Raw genomic sequence first — 19,138 nt, forward strand, 5'->3', positions numbered from 1 at the left:
TATCTATCCACTATAATTTTTTGAGACCCATATTGGAGAACGCAAAAGTGAAGGGAGGAATGTCTAGCTGGCTAAAACACTTCCCTAACTTAACAATCACTGACTTGGAAAAGGCTCTGGAGTATTCCAGAAAGACATTATCTTCCAGCATGTATGTGGAATTATTTTTAAATACTTTCCACTACACCTACCTTTCGCCAATGCGTCGATTCCAACTGGGGACGGTTGACAATTCGGCATGCCCAAGATGCCACCAATCAGAAGCAGATATTTTTCACTGCCTCTGGGCATGCCCATTTGTTCAATACTTCTGGCACATGATACGCAGATACGCGGAAGCTAGATTAACAAATTACGTACCATTACGCCAGACTGGGCGATTTTAGGTATACTTCCCCCTCAACAGCGCGCAACTAGGCACGTTAAAAAAATGCTATTGGTCCTTAGTGCTGCAGGACGTAAAACAATTTTGCAGGGGTGGCTGGACAGCTCACCACCGCAATTTCCTTTATTCCTAAGCAAAGTTAACCATATTTTTAAAATGGAATGGACAGAAGCATTACTGTTAAAAGAAAAGAAGGTGGAAAACTTCCTGTCCTCATGGGAACCCTATATAGATAGTCTACCAGTGGCCACTAGGAAACAACTGCACAATAGTTTTAAAAACACAACCTGGTATATGACACAGCTTGCATGTAACAACACCCCAATAAACCTAAGCTGATAGAAAGATTCAGTTAGAAACCCCAGGCTCTGGAAAATGATATCTACTCCAACACTATGGAACATAGTAATGATTACGCCTGCAAGATTATAGATAATCCAATTTAAAACAAATCATAAACCATGTCCTGTGTTTGAAAGAAACAGAAACCACTCAGAAACGACTTAATGTTAAATTGAAATTGTTTTATTATTCATTGTTCTGTAACAGCTAACAATTGTTGCAATGTATGTTCTTGATATAATGATAAATTGTATTGTGAAATAATATGCCTCAATAATAAAAATATAAAAAAAAAAAAAAAGAAAAGCAACACGCAGTTGGCAGGATTTGAACCTACGCGGGGAGACCCCAATGGATTTCAAGTCCATCGCCATAACAACTCGGCCAAAACTACCATACTTGTGGCAAAGTTCAAAAATTTGAGCTCAACAATAAATATTTATATTTCTATTTGAAATAAATTACCAATGCAATTTTACACAGTTGTTTGTACTATATTAGCAGATACACTTTGGCAAATATAATAGCTGATATAGATTAATGTAAAATGTAGGCATCAAGGACATTTAATCTTGTGCATTATGAAACAGTACATCACCTCAGACACTTGGCCACAGCTACCTGAACAGTACAGACATAATAACTTGGTGTTAAAAATTAAAAGTTTTTTTTAATTTACTGAAGTGGAGGTAACATGTTACAACATTTCATTAAAAGTTGTAACTTTAAAATCCATTTTGGAAAATTTAGCACCTAGTGGAGTTATATAGAAAAGTAAGTTTTAATGATTTAGAAGTTTATCTTTCCATTTGATTGAATAGTTTCACGCAGGTGACAGGATTTGAACCTGCGCGTGGAACCCCCAATGGATTTCGAGTCCATCGCCTTAATCACTCGGCCACAACTACCTGACTAGCAGTTTACCGAAAACATTGAGCGCAGAAATATTGTTTCAGATTTCTAGTTGGCAGAAATAACAAATATACTTTTTCTCATTTTGTTGCTATATTAATACTTAAACTTTGCAAAAAATAATAGCTAGTATAGACTCATGTAAGTGTCAAGGACATTTACTCTTAAGCTTAGTGAAACATAAATCAGAGTCTTAGAGCAACATTTTAAATGCACTGTTTATTTAAAATGCATTGCATGTTTCCTTGATATTTCATCAAATAGTAATTATTTAAGATGGATACAATTTTTCATTGGTGTCATTCTTTTTTTTATTTGGATTATTTACAAATGACACTCTCCAATCCCATTATCAGTTCATTAGCATACATATTTCTGCAGATTTAAGTCCAGTTGGAAAGTATCTGCATGCATGTGTTGCCATAGAAAAATATTTACATATAGTCTTATGCATGTTCTTATAAATACAGGAAGGGCTTCATATTCTAAAAGTACCTGGTTTAGAAAGAAATCCATTGTGAAAAATGATGTTGATTATCTAAGATTTGTTCAATTATTCAATAAAACATTCTTTGGATTTCTTCACCTTGATCGTATATTATGTTTGCAACAAGCTTTAAAAGCTTCACATATCTGGCAGGATTTGATTTTGACCACGTGGCCAAAGTTACCTGAACAATGTCGACATAATAAACTACTGTTATAAAATAACAATTTTTATTTCTTGAAGTGGAGGTAACGTGTTACAATATTTCATCAAATAGTAATTATTTAAGATGGATACAATTTTTCATTGGTGTCATTCTTTTTTATTTGGATTTTTTACAAATGACACTCTCCAATCCCATTATCAGTTCATTAGCATACATATTTCAGCAGATTTATGTCCAGTTGGAAAGTATCTGCATGCATGTGTTGCCATAGAAAAATATTTACATATAGTCTTATGCATGTTCTTATAAATACAGGAAAGTATTCATATTCTAAAAGTACCTGGTTTAGAAAGAAATCCATTGTGAAAAATGATGTTTATTATCTAAGATTTGTTCAATTCTTCAGTAAAACATTCTTTGGATTTCTTCACCTTGATCGTATATTATGTTTGCAACGAGCTTTAAAAGCTTCACATATCTGGCAGGATTTGATTTTGAATGGGTATACCCTAATGGAGAATGAGTTCATTACCTCAACCACGTGGCCAAAGTTACCTGAACAATGTCGACATAATAAACTACTGTTATAAAATAAAAAAAATTATTCCTTGAAGTGGAGGTAACGTGTTACAATATTTCCTTAAAGGCTGTAACATTAAATGCAATTTTGGAAAATACAGCACCTACTGTAGTTGAGTTTTATGTAAAATGAAGTTATAATGATTTATAAGCTAGTCTTTTCATGTGATTGAAAAGCAACACGCAGTTGGCAGGATTTGAACCTACGCGGGGAGACCCCAATGGATTTCAAGTCCATCGCCATAACAACTCGGCCACAACTACCTTACTTGTGGCAAAGTTCAAAAATTTGAGCTCAATAATAAATGTTTATATTTCTAGTTGAAATAAATTACCAATGCAATTTTACACAGTTTTTTTTTACTATATTAGCAGATACACTTTGGCAAATATAATTGCTGATATAGATTAATGTAAAATGTAGGCATCAAGGACATTTAATCTTGTGCATTATGAAACAGTACATCACCTCAGGCACTTGGCCACAGCTACCTAAACAGTACAGACATAATAACTTGGTGTTAAAAATTAAAAGTTTTTTTTAATTTACTGAAGTGGAGGTAACATGTTACAACATTTCATTAAAAGTTGTAACTTTAAAATCCATTTTGGAAAATTTAGCACCTAGTGGATTTATATGGAAAAGTAAGTTTTAATGATTTAGAAGTTTATCTTTACATTTGATTGAATAGTTTCACGCAGGTGACAGGATTTGAACCTGCGCGTGGAACCCCCAATGGATTTCGAGTCCATCGCCTTAATCACTCGGCCACAACTACCTGACTAGCAGATTACCGAAAACATTGAGCGCAGAAATATTGTTTCAGATTTCTAGTTGGCAGAAATAACAAATAGACTTTTTCTCATTTTGTTGCTATATTAATACTTAAACTTTGCAAAAAATAATAGCTAGTATAGACTCATGTAAGTGTCAAGGACATTTACTCTTAAGCTTAGTGAAACATAAATCAGAGTCTTAGAGCAATATTTTAAATGCACTGTTTATTTAAAATGCATTGCATGTTTCCTTGATATTTCATCAAATAGTAATTATTTAAGATGGATGCAATTTTTCATTGGTGTCATTCTTTTTTTTATTTGGATTATTTACAAATGACACTCTCCAATCCCATTATCAGTTCATTAGCATACATATTTCTGCAGATTTAAGTCCAGTTGGAAAGTATCTGCATGCATGTCTTGCCATAGAAAAATATTTACATATAGTCTTATGCATGTTCTTATAAATACAGGAAGGGCTTCATATTCTAAAAGTACCTGGTTTAGAAAGAAATCCATTGTGAAAAAGTATGTTGATTATCTAAGATTTGTTCAATTCTTCAATAAAACATTCTTTGGATTTTTTCACCTTGATCATATATTATGTTTGCAACAAGCTTTAAAAGATTCACATATCTGGCAGGATTTGATTTTGAATGGGTATACCCTAATGGAGAATGAGTTCATTACCTCAACCACGTGGCCAAAGTTACCTGAACAATGTCGACATAATAAACTACTGTTATAAAATAACAATTTTTATTCCTTGAAGTGGAGGTAACGTGTTACAATATTTACTTAAAAGCTGTAATATTAAACGCAATTTTGGAAAACACAGCACCTACTGTAGTCGAGTTTTATGTAAAATGAAGTTATAATGACTTATAAGCTAGTCTTTCCATGTGATTGAAAAGCAACACGTAGTTGGCAGGATTTGAACCTACGCGGGGAGACCCCAATGGATTTCAAGTCCATCGCCTTAAACACTCGGCCACAACTACCTTACTTGTGGCAAAGTTCAAAAATTTGAGCTCAATAATAAATATTTATATTTCTAGTTGAAATAAGTTACCAATGCAATTTTACACAGTTTTTTTTACTATATTAGCAGATACACTTTGGCAAATATAATAGCTGATATAGATTAATGTAAAATGTAGGCATCAAGGACATTTAATATTGTGCATTATGAAACAGTCCATCACCTCATGCACTTGGCCACAGCTACCTGAACAGTACAGACATAATAACTTGGTGTTAAAAATTAATAGTTTTTTTTTTTTTATTTGCTGAAGTGGAGGTAACATGTTACAACATTTCATTAAAAGTTGTAACTTTAAGATCCATTTTGGAAAATTTAGCACCTAGTGGAGTTATATGGAAAAGTAAGTTTTAATGATTTAGAAGTTTATCTTTACATTTGATTGAAAAGTTTCACATAGTTGGCAGGAATTGAACCTGCGCGGGGAATCCCCAATGGATTTCAAGTCCATCGCCTTAACCACTCGGCCACAACTACCTGACTAGCGGTTTATCGAAAACATTGAGCGCAGAAATATTGTTTCAGATTTCTAGTTGGTAGAAATAACCAATAGACTTTTTCTCATTTTGTTGCTATATTAATACTTAAACTTTGCAAAAAATAATAGCTAGTATAGACTCATGTAAGTGTCAAGGACATTTACTCTTAAGCTTAGTGAAACATAAATCAGAGTCTTAGAGCAACATTTTAAATGCACTGTTTATTTAAAATGCATTGCATGTTTCCTTGATATTTCATCAAATAGTAATTATTTAAGATGGATACAATTTTTCATTGGTGTCATTCTTTTTTTTATTTGGATTTTTTACAAATGACACTCTCCAATCCCATTATCAGTTCATTAGCATACATATTTCTGCAGATTTAAGTCCAGTTGGAAAGTATCTGCATGCATGTGTTGCCTAGAAAAATATTTACATATAGTCTTATGCATGTTCTTATAAATACAGGAAGGGCTTCATATTCTAAAAGTACCTGGTTTAGAAAGAAATCCATTGTGAAAAATGATGTTGATTATCTAAGATTTGTTCAATTATTCAATAAAACATTCTTTGGATTTCTTCACCTTGATCGTATATTATGTTTGCAACAAGCTTTAAAAGCTTCACATATCTGGCAGGATTTAATTTTGAATGGGTATACCCTAATGGAGAATGAGTTCATTACCTCAACCACGTGGCCAAAGTTACCTGAACAATGTCGACATAATAAACTACTGTTATAAAATAACAATTTTTATTTCTTGAAGTAGAGGTAACGTGTTACAATATTTCATCAAATAGTAATTATTTAAGATGGATACAATTTTTCATTGGTGTCATTCTTTTTTTATTTGGATTTTTTACAAATGACACTCTCCAATCCCATTATCAGTTCATTAGCAAACATATTTCAGCAGATTTATGTCCAGTTGGAAAGTATCTGCATGCATGTGTTGCCATAGAAAAATATTTACATATAGTCTTATGCATGTTCTTATAAATAAAGGAAAGTATTCATATTCTAAAAGTACCTGGTTTAGAAAGAAATCCATTGTGAAAAATGATGTTGATTATCTAAGATTTGTTCAATTCTTCAGTAAAACATTCTTTGGATTTCTTCACCTTGATCGTATATTATGTTTGCAACAAGCTTTAAATCTTCACATATCTGGCAGGATTTGATTTTGAATGGGTATAACCTAATGGAGAATGAGTTCATTACCTCAACCACGTGGCCAAAGTTACCTGAACAATGTCGACATAATAAACTACTGTTATAAAATAACAATTTTTATTTCTTTAAGTGGAGGTAACGTGTTACAATATTTCCTTAAAGGCTGTAACATTAAATGCAATTTTGGAAAATACAGCATCTACTGTAGTTGAGTTTTATGTAAAATGAAATTATAATGATTTATAAGCTAGTCTTTCCATGTGATTAAAATGCAACACGCAGTTGGCAGGATTTGAACCTACGCGGGGAGACCCCAATGGATTTCAAGTCCATCGCCTTAACAACTCGGCCACAACTACCTTACTTGTGGCAAAGTTCAAAAATTTGAGCTCAATAATAAATATTTATATTTCTAGTTGAAATAAATTACAAATGCAATTTTACACAGTTTTTTTTTACTATATTAGCAGATACACTTTGGCAAATATAATTGCTGATATAGATTAATGTAAAATGTAGGCGTCAAGGACATTTAATCTTGTGCATTATGAAACAGTACATCACCTCAGGCACTTGGCCACAGCTACCTGAACAGTACAGACATAATAACTTGGTGTTAAAAATTAAAAGTTTTTTTTAATTTACTGAAGTGGAGGTAACATGTTACAACATTTCATTAAAAGTTGTAACTTTAAAATCCATTTTGGAAAATTTAGCACCTATTGGAGTTATATGGAAAAGTAAGTTTCAATGATTTAGAAGTTTATCTTTACATTTGATTGAATAGTTTCACGTAAGTGACAGGATTTGAACCTGCGCGTGAAACCCCCAATGGATTTCGAGTCCATCGCCTTAATAACTTGGACACAACTACCTGACTAGCAGTTTACCGAAAACATTGAGCGCAGAAATATTGTTTCAGATTTCTAGTTGGTAGAAATGACAAATAGACTTTTTCTCATTTTGTTGCTATATTAATACTTAAACTTTGCAAAAAATAATAGCTAGTATAGACTCATGTAAGTGTCAAGGACATTTACTCTTAAGCTTAGTGAAACATAAATCAGAGTCTTAGAGCAACATTTTAAATGCACTGTTTATGTAAAATGCATTGCATGTTTCCTTGATATTTCATCAAATATTAATTATTTAAGATGGATACAATTTTTTATTGGTGTCATTCTTTTTTTTATTTGGATTTTTTACAAATGACACTCTCCAACCCCATTATCAGTTCATTAGCATACATATTTCTGCAGATTTAAGTCCAGTTGGAAAGTATCTGCATGCATGTGTTGCCATAGAAAAATATTTACATATAGTCTTATGCATGTTCTTATAAATACAGGAAAGTATTCATATTCTAAAAGTACCTGGTTTAGAAAGAAATCCATTGTGAAAAATGATGTTGATTATCTAAGATTTGTTCAATTCTTCAATAAAACATTCTTTGGATTTCTTCACCTTGATCGTATATTATGTTTGCAACAAGCTTTAAAAGCTTCACATATCTGGCAGGATTTGATTTTGAATGGGTATACCCTAATGGAGAATGAGTTCATTACCTCAACCACGTGGCCAAAGTTACCTGAACATTGTCGACATAATAAACTACTGTTATAAAATAAAAAAAATTATTCCTTGAAGTGGAGGTAACGTGTTACAATATTTCCTTAAAGGCTGTAACATTAAATGCAATTTTGGAAAATACAGCACCTACTGTAGTTGAGTTTTATGTAAAATGAAGTTATAATGATTTATAAGCTAGTCTTTTCATGTGATTGAAAAGCAACACGCAGTTGGCAGGATTTGAACCTACGCGGGGAGACCCCAATGGATTTCAAGTCCATCGCCATAACAACTCGGCCACAACTACCTTACTTGTGGCAAAGTTCAAAAATTTGAGCTCAATAATAAATATTTATATTTCTAGTTGAAATAAATTACCAATGCAATTTTACACAGTTTTTTTTTACTATATTAGCAGATACACTTTGGCAAATATAATTGCTGATATAGATTAATGTAAAATGTAGGCATCAAGGACATTTAATCTTGTGCATTATGAAACAGTACATCACCTCAGGCACTTGGCCACAGCTACCTAAACAGTACAGACATAATAACTTGGTGTTAAAAATTAAAAGTTTTTTTTAATTTACTGAAGTGGAGGTAACATGTTACAACATTTCATTAAAAGTTGTAACTTTAAAATCCATTTTGGAAAATTTAGCACCTAGTGGATTTATATGGAAAAGTAAGTTTTAATGATTTAGAAGTTTATCTTTACATTTGATTGAATAGTTTCACGCAGGTGACAGGATTTGAACCTGCGCGTGGAACCCCCAATGGATTTCGAGTCCATCGCCTTAATCACTCGGCCACAACTACCTGACTAGCAGATTACCGAAAACATTGAGCGCAGAAATATTGTTTCAGATTTCTAGTTGGCAGAAATAACAAATAGACTTTTTCTCATTTTGTTGCTATATTAATACTTAAACTTTGCAAAAAATAATAGCTAGTATAGACTCATGTAAGTGTCAAGGACATTTACTCTTAAGCTTAGTGAAACATAAATCAGAGTCTTAGAGCAATATTTTAAATGCACTGTTTATTTAAAATGCATTGCATGTTTCCTTGATATTTCATCAAATAGTAATTATTTAAGATGGATGCAATTTTTCATTGGTGTCATTCTTTTTTTTATTTGGATTATTTACAAATGACACTCTCCAATCCCATTATCAGTTCATTAGCATACATATTTCTGCAGATTTAAGTCCAGTTGGAAAGTATCTGCATGCATGTCTTGCCATAGAAAAATATTCACATATAGTCTTATGCATGTTCTTATAAATACAGGAAGGGCTTCATATTCTAAAAGTACCTGGTTTAGAAAGAAATCCATTGTGAAAAAGTATGTTGATTATCTAAGATTTGTTCAATTCTTCAATAAAACATTCTTTGGATTTCTTTACCTTGATCATATATTATGTTTGCAACAAGCTTTAAAAGATTCACATATCTGGCAGGATTTGATTTTGAATGGGTATACCCTAATGGAGAATGAGTTCATTACCTCAACCACGTGGCCAAAGTTACCTGAACAATGTCGACATAATAAACTACTGTTATAAAATAACAATTTTTATTCCTTGAAGTGGAGGTAACGTGTTACAATATTTACTTAAAAGCTGTAATATTAAACGCAATTTTGGAAAACACAGCACCTACTGTAGTCGAGTTTTATGTAAAATGAAGTTATAATGACTTATAAGCTAGTCTTTCCATGTGATTGAAAAGCAACACGTAGTTGGCAGGATTTGAACCTACGCGGGGAGACCCCAATGGATTTCAAGTCCATCGCCTTAAACACTCGGCCACAACTACCTTACTTGTGGCAAAGTTCAAAAATTTGAGCTCAATAATAAATATTTATATTTCTAGTTGAAATAAGTTACCAATGCAATTTTACACAGTTTTTTTTACTATATTAGCAGATACACTTTGGCAAATATAATAGCTGATATAGATTAATGTAAAATGTAGGCATCAAGGACATTTAATATTGTGCATTATGAAACAGTCCATCACCTCATGCACTTGGCCACAGCTACCTGAACAGTACAGACATAATAACTTGGTGTTAAAAATTAAAAGTTTTTTTTTTTTTTATTTGCTGAAGTGGAGGTAACATGTTACAACATTTCATTAAAAGTTGTAACTTTAAGATCCATTTTGGAAAATTTAGCACCTAGTGGAGTTATATGGAAAAGTAAGTTTTAATGATTTAGAAGTTTATCTTTACATTTGATTGAAAAGTTTCACATAGTTGGCAGGATTTGAACCTGCGCGGGGAATCCCCAATGGATTTCAAGTCCATCGCCTTAACCACTCGGCCACAACTACCTGACTAGCGGTTTACCGAAAACATTGAGCGCGGAAATATTGTTTCAGATTTCTAGTTGGTAGAAATAACCAATAGACTTTTTCTCATTTTGTTGCTATATTAATACTTAAACTTTGCAAAAAATAATAGCTAGTATAGACTCATGTAAGTGTCAAGGACATTTACTCTTAAGCTTAGTGAAACATAAATCAGAGTCTTAGAGCAACATCTTAAATGCACTGTTTATTTAAAATGCATTGCATGTTTCCTTGATATTTCATCAAATAGTAATTATTTAAGATGGATACAATTTTTCATTGGTGTCATTCTTTTTTTTATTTGGATTTTTTACAAATGACACTCTCCAATCCCATTATCAGTTCATTAGCATACATATTTCTGCAGATTTAAGTCCAGTTGGAAAGTATCTGCATGCATGTGTTGCCATAGAAAAATATTTACATATAGTCTTATGCATGTTCTTATAAATACAGGAAGGGCTTCATATTCTAAAAGTACCTGGTTTAGAAAGAAATCCATTGTGAAAAATGATGTTGATTATCTAAGATTTGTTCAATTCTTCAATAAAACATTCTTTGGATTTCTTCACCTTGATCGTATATTATGTTTGCAACAAGCTTTAAAAGCTTCACATATCTGGCAGGATTTAATTTTGAATGGGTATACCCTAATGGAGAATGAGTTCATTACCTCAACCACGTGGCCAAAGTTACCTGAACAATGTCGACATAATAAACTACTGTTATAAAATAACAATTTTTATTTCTTGAAGTAGAGGTAACGTGTTACAATATTTCATCAAATAGTAATTATTTAAGATGGATACAATTTTTCATTGGTGTCATTCTTTTTTTATTTGGATTTTTTACAAATGACACTCTCCAATCCCATTATCAGTTCATTAGCATACATATTTCAGCAGATTTATGTCCAGTTGGAAAGTATCTGCATGCATGTGTTGCCATAGAAAAATATTTACATATAGTCTTATGCATGTTCTTATAAATAAAGGAAAGTATTCATATTCTAAAAGTACCTGGTTTAGAAAGAAATCCATTGTGAAAAATGATGTTGATTATCTAAGATTTGTTCAATTCTTCAGTAAAACATTCTTTGGTTTTCTTCACCTTGATCGTATATTATGTTTGCAACAAGCTTTAAAAACTTCACATATCTGGCAGGATTTGATTTTGAATGGGTATACCCTAATGGAGAATGATTTCATTACCTCAACCACGTGGCCAAAGTTACCTGAACAATGTGGACATAATAAACTACTGTTATAAAATAAAAAAATGTATTCCTTGAAGTGGAGGTAACGTGTTACAATATTTCCTTAAAGGCTGTAACATTAAATGCAATTTTGGAAAATACAGCATCTACTGTAGTTGAGTTTTATGTAAAATGAAATTATAATGATTTATAAGCTAGTCTTTCCATGTGATTAAAATGCAACACGCAGTTGGCAGGATTTGAACCTACGCGGGGAGACCCCAATGGATTTCAAGTCCATCGCCTTAACAACTCGGCCACAACTACCTTACTTGTGGCAAAGTTCAAAAATTTGAGCTCAATAATAAATATTTATATTTCTAGTTGAAATAAATTACAAATGCAATTTTACACAGTTTTTTTTTACTATATTAGCAGATACACTTTGGCAAATATAATTGCTGATATAGATTAATGTAAAATGTAGGCGTCAAGGACATTTAATCTTGTGCATTATGAAACAGTACATCACCTCAGGCACTTGGCCACAGCTACCTGAACAGTACAGACATAATAACTTGGTGTTAAAAATTAAAAGTTTTTTTTAATTTACTGAAGTGGAGGTAACATGTTACAACATTTCATTAAAAGTTGTAACTTTAAAATCCATTTTGGAAAATTTAGCACCTATTGGAGTTATATGGAAAAGTAAGTTTCAATGATTTAGAAGTTTATCTTTACATTTGATTGAATAGTTTCACGTAAGTGACAGGATTTGAACCTGCGCGTGAAACCCCCAATGGATTTCGAGTCCATCGCCTTAATAACTTGGACACAACTACCTGACTAGCAGTTTACCGAAAACATTGAGCGCAGAAATATTGTTTCAGATTTCTAGTTGGTAGAAATGACAAATAGACTTTTTCTCATTTTGTTGCTATATTAATACTTAAACTTTGCAAAAAATAATAGCTAGTATAGACTCATGTAAGTGTCAAGGACATTTACTCTTAAGCTTAGTGAAACATAAATCAGAGTCTTAGAGCAACATTTTAAATGCACTGTTTATGTAAAATGCATTGCATGTTTCCTTGATATTTCATCAAATATTAATTATTTAAGATGGATACAATTTTTTATGGGTGTCATTCTTTTTTTTATTTGGATTTTTTACAAATGACACTCTCCAACCCCATTATCAGTTCATTAGCATACATATTTCTGCAGATTTAAGTCCAGTTGGAAAGTATCTGCATGCATGTGTTGCCATAGAAAAATATTTACATATAGTCTTATGCATGTTCTTATAAATACAGGAAAGTATTCATATTCTAAAAGTACCTGGTTTAGAAAGAAATCCATTGTGAAAAATGATGTTGATTATCTAAGATTTGTTCAATTCTTCAATAAAACATTCTTTGGATTTCTTCACCTTGATCGTATATTATGTTTGCAACAAGCTTTAAAAGCTTCACATATCTGGCAGGATTTGATTTTGAATGGGTATACCCTAATGGAGAATGAGTTCATTACCTCAACCACGTGGCCAAAGTTACCTGAACAATGTCGACATAATAAACTACTGTTCTAAAATAAAAAAAAATATTCCTTGAAGTGGAGGTAATGTGTTACAATATTTCCTTAAAAGCTGTAACATTAAATGCAATTTTGAAAAATACAGCACCTACTGTAGTTGAGTTTTATGTAAAATGAAGTTATAATGATTTATAAGCTAGTCTTTCCATGTGTTTGAAAAGCAACATGTAGTTGGCAGGATTTGAACCTACGTGGGGAGACCGCAATGGATTTCAAGTCCATCGCCTTAACCACTCAGCCACAACTACCTCACTTTTGGCAAAGTTCAAAAATTTGAGCTCAATAATAAATATTTATATTTCTAGTTGAAATAAATTACCAATGCAATTTTACACAGTTTTTTTTACTATATTAGCAGATACACTTTGGCAAATATAATAGCTGATATAGATTAATGTAAAATGTAGGCGTCAAGGACAGTTAATCTTGTGCATTATGAAACAGTCCATCACTTGGCCACAGCTACCTGAACAGTACAGACATAATAACTTGATGTTAAAAATTAATAGTTTTTTTTTTAATTTTCTAAAGTGGAGGTAACATGTTACAACATTTCATTAAAAGTTGTAACTTTAAAATCCATTTTGGAAAATTTAGCACCTAGTGGAGTTATATGGAAAAGTAAGTATTAATGATTTAGAAGTTTATCTATACATTTGTTTGAAAAGTTTCACATTGTTGGCAGGATTTGAACCCCCAATGGATTTCGAGTTCATTTGAACCCCCAATGGATTTCGAGTTCATCGCCTTAACCACTCGGCCACAACTACCTCACTGGCAGTTTTCTGAAAATATTGAGCTTAGAAATATTGTTTCAGATTTCTAGTTGGCAGAAATAACCAATAGACTTTTTCTCATTTTGTTGCTATATTAATACTTAAACTTTGCAAAAAAAAAATTGGTAGTATAGACTCATGTAAGTGTCAAGGACATTTACTCTTAAGCTTAGTGAAAAATAAATCAGCGTCTTAGAGCAACATTTTAAATGCACTGTTTATGTAAAATGCATTGCATGTTTCCTTGATATTTCATCAAATAGTAATTATTTAAGATGGATACAATTTTTCATTGGTGTCATTCTTTTTTTATTTGGATTTTTTACAAATGACACTCTCCAATCCCATTACCAGTTCATTAGCATACATATTTCTGCAGATTTAAGTCCAGTTGGAAAGTATCTGCATACATGTGTTGCCATAGAAAAATATTTACATATAGTCTTATGCAAGTTCTTATAAATACAGGAAAGTATTCATATTCTAAAAGTACTTGGTTTAGAAAGAAATCCATTGTGAAAAATGATGTTGATTATCTAAGATTTGTTCAATTCTTCAATAAAACATTCTTTGGATTTCTTCACCTTGATCGTATATTATGTTTGCAACAAGCTTTAAAAGCTTCACATATCTGGCAGGATTTGATTTTGAATGGGTATACCCTAATGTAGAATGAGTTCATTACCTCAACCACGTGGCCAAAGTTACCTGAACAATTTCGACATAATAAACTACTGTTATAAAATTAAAAAATTTTATTTCTTGAAGTAGAGGTAACGTGTTACAATATTTCCTTAAAAGCTGTAACATTAAATGCAATTTTGGAAAATACAGCACCTACTGTAGTTGAGGTTTATGTAAAATGAAGTTATAATGACTTATAAGCTCGTCTTTCCATGAGATTAAAAAGCAATACGTAGTTGGCAGGATTTGAACCTACGCGGGGAGACCCCAATGGATTTCAAGTCCATCGCCTTAAACACTCGGCCACAACTACCTTACTTGTGGCAAAGTTCAAAAAATTGAGTTCAATAATAAATATTTATATTTCTAGTTGAAATAAATTACTTGTTTCCTAGCACGGCCACAATCTTATGGATCGTGTACCTTTAAGTTAAGGTACACGATCCATACGATGGACCCGATTTCCTTTGAAATCAGGTCCATTTGGCCGGCTAAGACAAAATATCGGGGGCATCGCGTCGGTCGGGACCATTAACAATGGTCCCGACCAATGTTCCCTCTAATTTTATGAAGGCTGTGTGCGGCAAAAGATTTTGGCTGTGCAACTTTGGAAGGAAATTTAAAATTTTGTGCGTCACTTATATATAACTGGAAAATGACATTCAGTATTTGTGTTACCTTTACTTCAAAATGATATTAAACATGTAAACATTCAAAACACAGCACACAATGTAGTTAATGGGTCAAACACACATTAATTGAGTCCACAACTGCAAAAAGGAACCACTGCTGCTTTGTGCGCTCTGTTGTCATGTCTGTGCGCACGCTCGCCGAGTTGTGTGCGCGCGCACGTGCGCACAGCTTAGAGGGAACTCTGGTCCCGACGCGACCGACGCGATGCCCCCGATTTCCCCATAGGCTTCAATGTTAAAAAATATTTTAACATTGAAATCGTGTCGGGAAAGGTAAAATATCGGGGGCATCGCGTCGGTCGGGACCATTAACAATGGTCCCGACGCGATGCCCCCGATTTTTCCATAGGCTTCAATGTTAAAATATTTTTTAACATTGAAATCGTGAGAAAATGTGAAAAATGTGAAATGGGCCAATATGACCCATTTCACATTATAGATGTCCCCGTCGTCACCCCACGATAGACGCCAACCCGAAGAGTGGCGAGCGCAGCGACCCTGCGAGGGTTGGCGGTGCGCGTCCTCCGACCTTTTCATTCCCCTACTATCCACGTCGGCGTGGAGTTGAGAATAGAATAGTGCGGCGAGCGCAGCGAGCCACCGAGCCCGAAGCGTGGCGAGCGCAGCGAGCCCCGCGAGGGGACGCGTATAACTTCACAGGTATACGCGTCCCCTCACGGGGCTCGCTGCGCTCGCCACGCTTCGCTCTCGGTGGCTCGCTGCGCTCGCCACACTATTCTATTCTCAACTCCACGCCGACGTAGATAGTAGGGGAATGAAAAGGTCGGAGGACGCGCACCGCCGCCCCTCGCGGGCTCGCTGCGCTCGCCACGCTTCGGGTTGGCGTCTATCGTGGGGTGGGGTGTACGGCGTTAAATTTGGGGGGGTTGGGAATATTTTACATTGAATCCAATGTAAAATCGGGTCCCAGGGACCCGATTTACATTTCATTAAAAAAAAAAATCGGGTCGAAAATCGGTCGGTCGCGTCGATCGCATCGCATGCGACCAAATCGCATGCGATGCGATCGACCCGATTTTTCCGACACGACCACCCCGATGTAAATCGGTGTGGCCGTGCTAGGAAACAAGTACCGAAATAAATTACCAATGCAATTTTACACAGTTTTTTTTTACTATATTAGCAGATACACTTTGGCAAATATAATAGCTGATATAGATTAATGTAAAATGTAGGCGTCAAGGACATTTAATCTTGTGCATTATGAAACAGTCCATCACTTGGCCACAGCTACCCGAACAGTACAGACATAATAACTTGGTGTTAAAAATTAATAGTTTTTTTATAAAATTTTCTGAAGTGGAGGTAACATGTTACAACATTTCATTAAAAGTTGTAACTTTAAAATCCATTTTGGAAAATTTAGCACCTAGTGGAGTTATATGGAAAAGTAAGTATTAATGATTTAGAAGTTTATCTTTACATTTGATTGAAAAGTTTCACATTGTTGGCAGGATTTGAACCTGCGTGGGGAACCCCCAATGGATTTCGAGTTCATCGCCTTAACCACTCGGCCACAACTACCTCACTAGCAGTTTTCTGAAAATATTGAGCTCAGAAATATTGTTTCAGATTTCTAGTTGGCAGAAATAAGCAATAGACTTTTTCTCATTTTGTTGCTATATTAATACTTAAACTTTGCAAAAAAAAATTGGTAGTAAAGACTCATGTAAGTGTCAAGGACATTTACTCTTAAGCTTAGTGAAAAATAAATCAGAGTCTTAGAGCAACATTTTAAATGCACTGTTTATGTAAAATGCATTGCATGTTTCCTTGATATTTCATCAAATAGTAATTATTTAAGATGGATACAATTTTTTATTGGTGTCATTCTTTTTTTTTATTTGGATTTTTTACAAATGACACTCTCCAATCCCATTATCAGTTCATTAGCATACATATTTCTGCAGATTTAAGTCCAGTTGGAAAGTATCTGCATGCATGTGTTGCCATAGAAAAATATTTACATATAGTCTTATGCATGTTCTTATAAATACAGGAAAGTATTCATATTCTAAAAATACCTGGTTTAGAAAGAAATCCATTGTGAAAAATGATGTTGATTATCTAAGATTTGTTCAATTCTTCAATAAAACATTCTTTGGATTTCTTCACCTTGATCGTATATTATGTTTGCAACAAGCTTTAAAAGCTTCACATATCTGGCAGGATTTGATTTTGAATGGGTATACCCTAATGGAGAATGAGTTCATTACCTCAACCACGTGGCCAAAGTTACCTGAACAATGTGGACATAATAAACTACTGTTATAAAATAAAAAAAAATATTCCTTGAAGTGGAGGTAACATGTTACAATATTTCCTTAAAGGCTGTAACATTAAATGCAATTTTGGAAAATACAGCACCCACGGTAGTTGAGTTTTATGTAAAATGAAGTTATAATGATTTATAAGCTAGTCTTTCCATGTGATTGAAAAGCAACACGCAGTTGGCAGGATTTGAACCTACGTGGGGAGACCCCAATGGATTTCAAGTCCATCGCCTTAACAACTCGGCCACAACTACCTTACTTGTGGCAAAGTTCAAAAATTTGAGCTCAATAATAAATATTTATATTTCTAGTTGAAATAAATTACCAATGCAATTTTACACAGTTTTTTTTTTTACTATATTAGCAGATACACTTTGGCAAATATAATTGCTGATATAGATTAATGTAAAATGTTGGCGTCAAGGACATTTAATCTTGTGCATTATGAAACAGTACATCACCTCAGGCACTTGGCCACAGCTACCTGAACAGTACAGACATAATAACTTGGTGTTAAAAATTAAAAAAAATTTTTAATTTACTGAAGTGGAGGTAACATGTTACAACATTTCATTAAAAGTTGTAACTTTAAAATCCATTTTGCAAAATTTAGCACCTAGTGGAGTTATATGGAAACGTAAGTTTTAATTATTTAGAAGTTTATCTTTACATTTGATTGAATAGTTTCACATAGTTGGCAGGATTTGAACCTGCGCGGTGAACCCCCAATGGATTTCGAGTCCATCGCCTTAACCACTCAGCCACAACTACCTGACTAGCAGTTTACTGAAAACATTGAGCGCAGATATATTGTTTCAGATTTCTAGTTGACAGAAAAAAACAATAGACTTTTTCTCATTTTGTTGCTATATTAATACTTAAACTTTGCAAAAAATAATAGCTAGTATAGACTCATGTAAGTGTCAAGGACATTTACTCTTAAGCTTAGTGAAACATAAATCAGAGTCTTAGAGCAATATTTTAAATGCACTGTTTATGTAAAATGCATTGCATGTTTCCTTGATATTTCATCAAATAGTAATTATTTAAGATGGATACAATTTTTCATTGGTGTCATTCTTTTTTTTATTTGGATTTTTTACAAATGACACTCTCCAATCCCATTATCAGTTCATTAGCATACATATTTCTGCAGATTTAAGTCCAGTTAGAAAGTATCTGCATGCATGTGTTGCCATAGAAAAATATTTACATATAGTCTTATGCATGTTCTTATAAATACAGGAAAGTATTCATATTCTAAAAGTACCTGGTTTAGAAAGAAATCCATTGTGAAAAATGATGTTGATTATCTAAGATTTGTTCAATTCTTCAATAAAACATTCTTTGGATTTCTTCACCTTGATTGTATATTATGTTTGCAACAAGCTTTAAAAACTTCACATATCTGGCAGGATTTGATTTTGAATGGGTATACCCTAATGGAGAATGAGTTCATTACCTCAACCACGTGGCCAAAGTTACCTGAACAATGTCGACATAATAAACTACTGTTATAAAATAAAATAAATTATTCCTTGAAGTGGAGGTAACGTGTTACAATATTTCCTTAAAGGCTGTAACATTAAATGCAATTTTGGAAAATACAGCACCTACTGTAG

The 19,138-nt window shown here is 33.2% G+C and overlaps 17 non-coding genes across 17 annotated transcripts; all 17 read right to left on the reverse strand.

The window, feature by feature from the left end:
• Positions 1-1,039: 1,039 nt before the first annotated feature.
• Positions 1,040-1,121, reverse strand: TRNAS-UGA (transfer RNA serine (anticodon UGA)). Its single transcript has one exon. It is a non-coding gene; the product is annotated as a tRNA-Ser (tRNA).
• A 432-nt stretch (positions 1,122-1,553) lies between these two features.
• TRNAS-CGA (transfer RNA serine (anticodon CGA)) lies at positions 1,554-1,635 on the reverse strand. The gene has a single exon. It is a non-coding gene; the product is annotated as a tRNA-Ser (tRNA).
• A 1,418-nt stretch (positions 1,636-3,053) lies between these two features.
• On the reverse strand, positions 3,054-3,135 carry TRNAS-UGA (transfer RNA serine (anticodon UGA)). The gene has a single exon. It is a non-coding gene; the product is annotated as a tRNA-Ser (tRNA).
• A 433-nt stretch (positions 3,136-3,568) lies between these two features.
• TRNAS-CGA (transfer RNA serine (anticodon CGA)) lies at positions 3,569-3,650 on the reverse strand. Its single transcript has one exon. It is a non-coding gene; the product is annotated as a tRNA-Ser (tRNA).
• A 920-nt stretch (positions 3,651-4,570) lies between these two features.
• Positions 4,571-4,652, reverse strand: TRNAS-UGA (transfer RNA serine (anticodon UGA)). Its single transcript has one exon. It is a non-coding gene; the product is annotated as a tRNA-Ser (tRNA).
• Positions 4,653-5,088: 436 nt separating this feature from the next.
• TRNAS-UGA (transfer RNA serine (anticodon UGA)) lies at positions 5,089-5,170 on the reverse strand. Its single transcript has one exon. It is a non-coding gene; the product is annotated as a tRNA-Ser (tRNA).
• A 1,456-nt stretch (positions 5,171-6,626) lies between these two features.
• Positions 6,627-6,708, reverse strand: TRNAS-UGA (transfer RNA serine (anticodon UGA)). Its single transcript has one exon. It is a non-coding gene; the product is annotated as a tRNA-Ser (tRNA).
• A 1,435-nt stretch (positions 6,709-8,143) lies between these two features.
• Positions 8,144-8,225, reverse strand: TRNAS-UGA (transfer RNA serine (anticodon UGA)). Its single transcript has one exon. It is a non-coding gene; the product is annotated as a tRNA-Ser (tRNA).
• A 433-nt stretch (positions 8,226-8,658) lies between these two features.
• TRNAS-CGA (transfer RNA serine (anticodon CGA)) lies at positions 8,659-8,740 on the reverse strand. Its single transcript has one exon. It is a non-coding gene; the product is annotated as a tRNA-Ser (tRNA).
• Positions 8,741-9,660: 920 nt separating this feature from the next.
• Positions 9,661-9,742, reverse strand: TRNAS-UGA (transfer RNA serine (anticodon UGA)). Its single transcript has one exon. It is a non-coding gene; the product is annotated as a tRNA-Ser (tRNA).
• A 437-nt stretch (positions 9,743-10,179) lies between these two features.
• Positions 10,180-10,261, reverse strand: TRNAS-UGA (transfer RNA serine (anticodon UGA)). The gene has a single exon. It is a non-coding gene; the product is annotated as a tRNA-Ser (tRNA).
• Positions 10,262-11,719: 1,458 nt separating this feature from the next.
• On the reverse strand, positions 11,720-11,801 carry TRNAS-UGA (transfer RNA serine (anticodon UGA)). The gene has a single exon. It is a non-coding gene; the product is annotated as a tRNA-Ser (tRNA).
• Positions 11,802-13,236: 1,435 nt separating this feature from the next.
• Positions 13,237-13,318, reverse strand: TRNAS-UGA (transfer RNA serine (anticodon UGA)). Its single transcript has one exon. It is a non-coding gene; the product is annotated as a tRNA-Ser (tRNA).
• Positions 13,319-14,761: 1,443 nt separating this feature from the next.
• Positions 14,762-14,843, reverse strand: TRNAS-UGA (transfer RNA serine (anticodon UGA)). The gene has a single exon. It is a non-coding gene; the product is annotated as a tRNA-Ser (tRNA).
• Positions 14,844-16,685: 1,842 nt separating this feature from the next.
• TRNAS-CGA (transfer RNA serine (anticodon CGA)) lies at positions 16,686-16,767 on the reverse strand. The gene has a single exon. It is a non-coding gene; the product is annotated as a tRNA-Ser (tRNA).
• A 921-nt stretch (positions 16,768-17,688) lies between these two features.
• TRNAS-UGA (transfer RNA serine (anticodon UGA)) lies at positions 17,689-17,770 on the reverse strand. Its single transcript has one exon. It is a non-coding gene; the product is annotated as a tRNA-Ser (tRNA).
• A 435-nt stretch (positions 17,771-18,205) lies between these two features.
• Positions 18,206-18,287, reverse strand: TRNAS-CGA (transfer RNA serine (anticodon CGA)). Its single transcript has one exon. It is a non-coding gene; the product is annotated as a tRNA-Ser (tRNA).
• Between the last annotated feature and the right edge of the window lie 851 nt (positions 18,288-19,138).

The sequence above is a fragment of the Crinia signifera genome, chromosome 11, assembly GCF_055691185.1.
Source record: "Crinia signifera chromosome 11, ASM5569118v1, whole genome shotgun sequence".
NCBI classification, from domain to species: domain Eukaryota; kingdom Metazoa; phylum Chordata; class Amphibia; order Anura; family Myobatrachidae; genus Crinia; species Crinia signifera.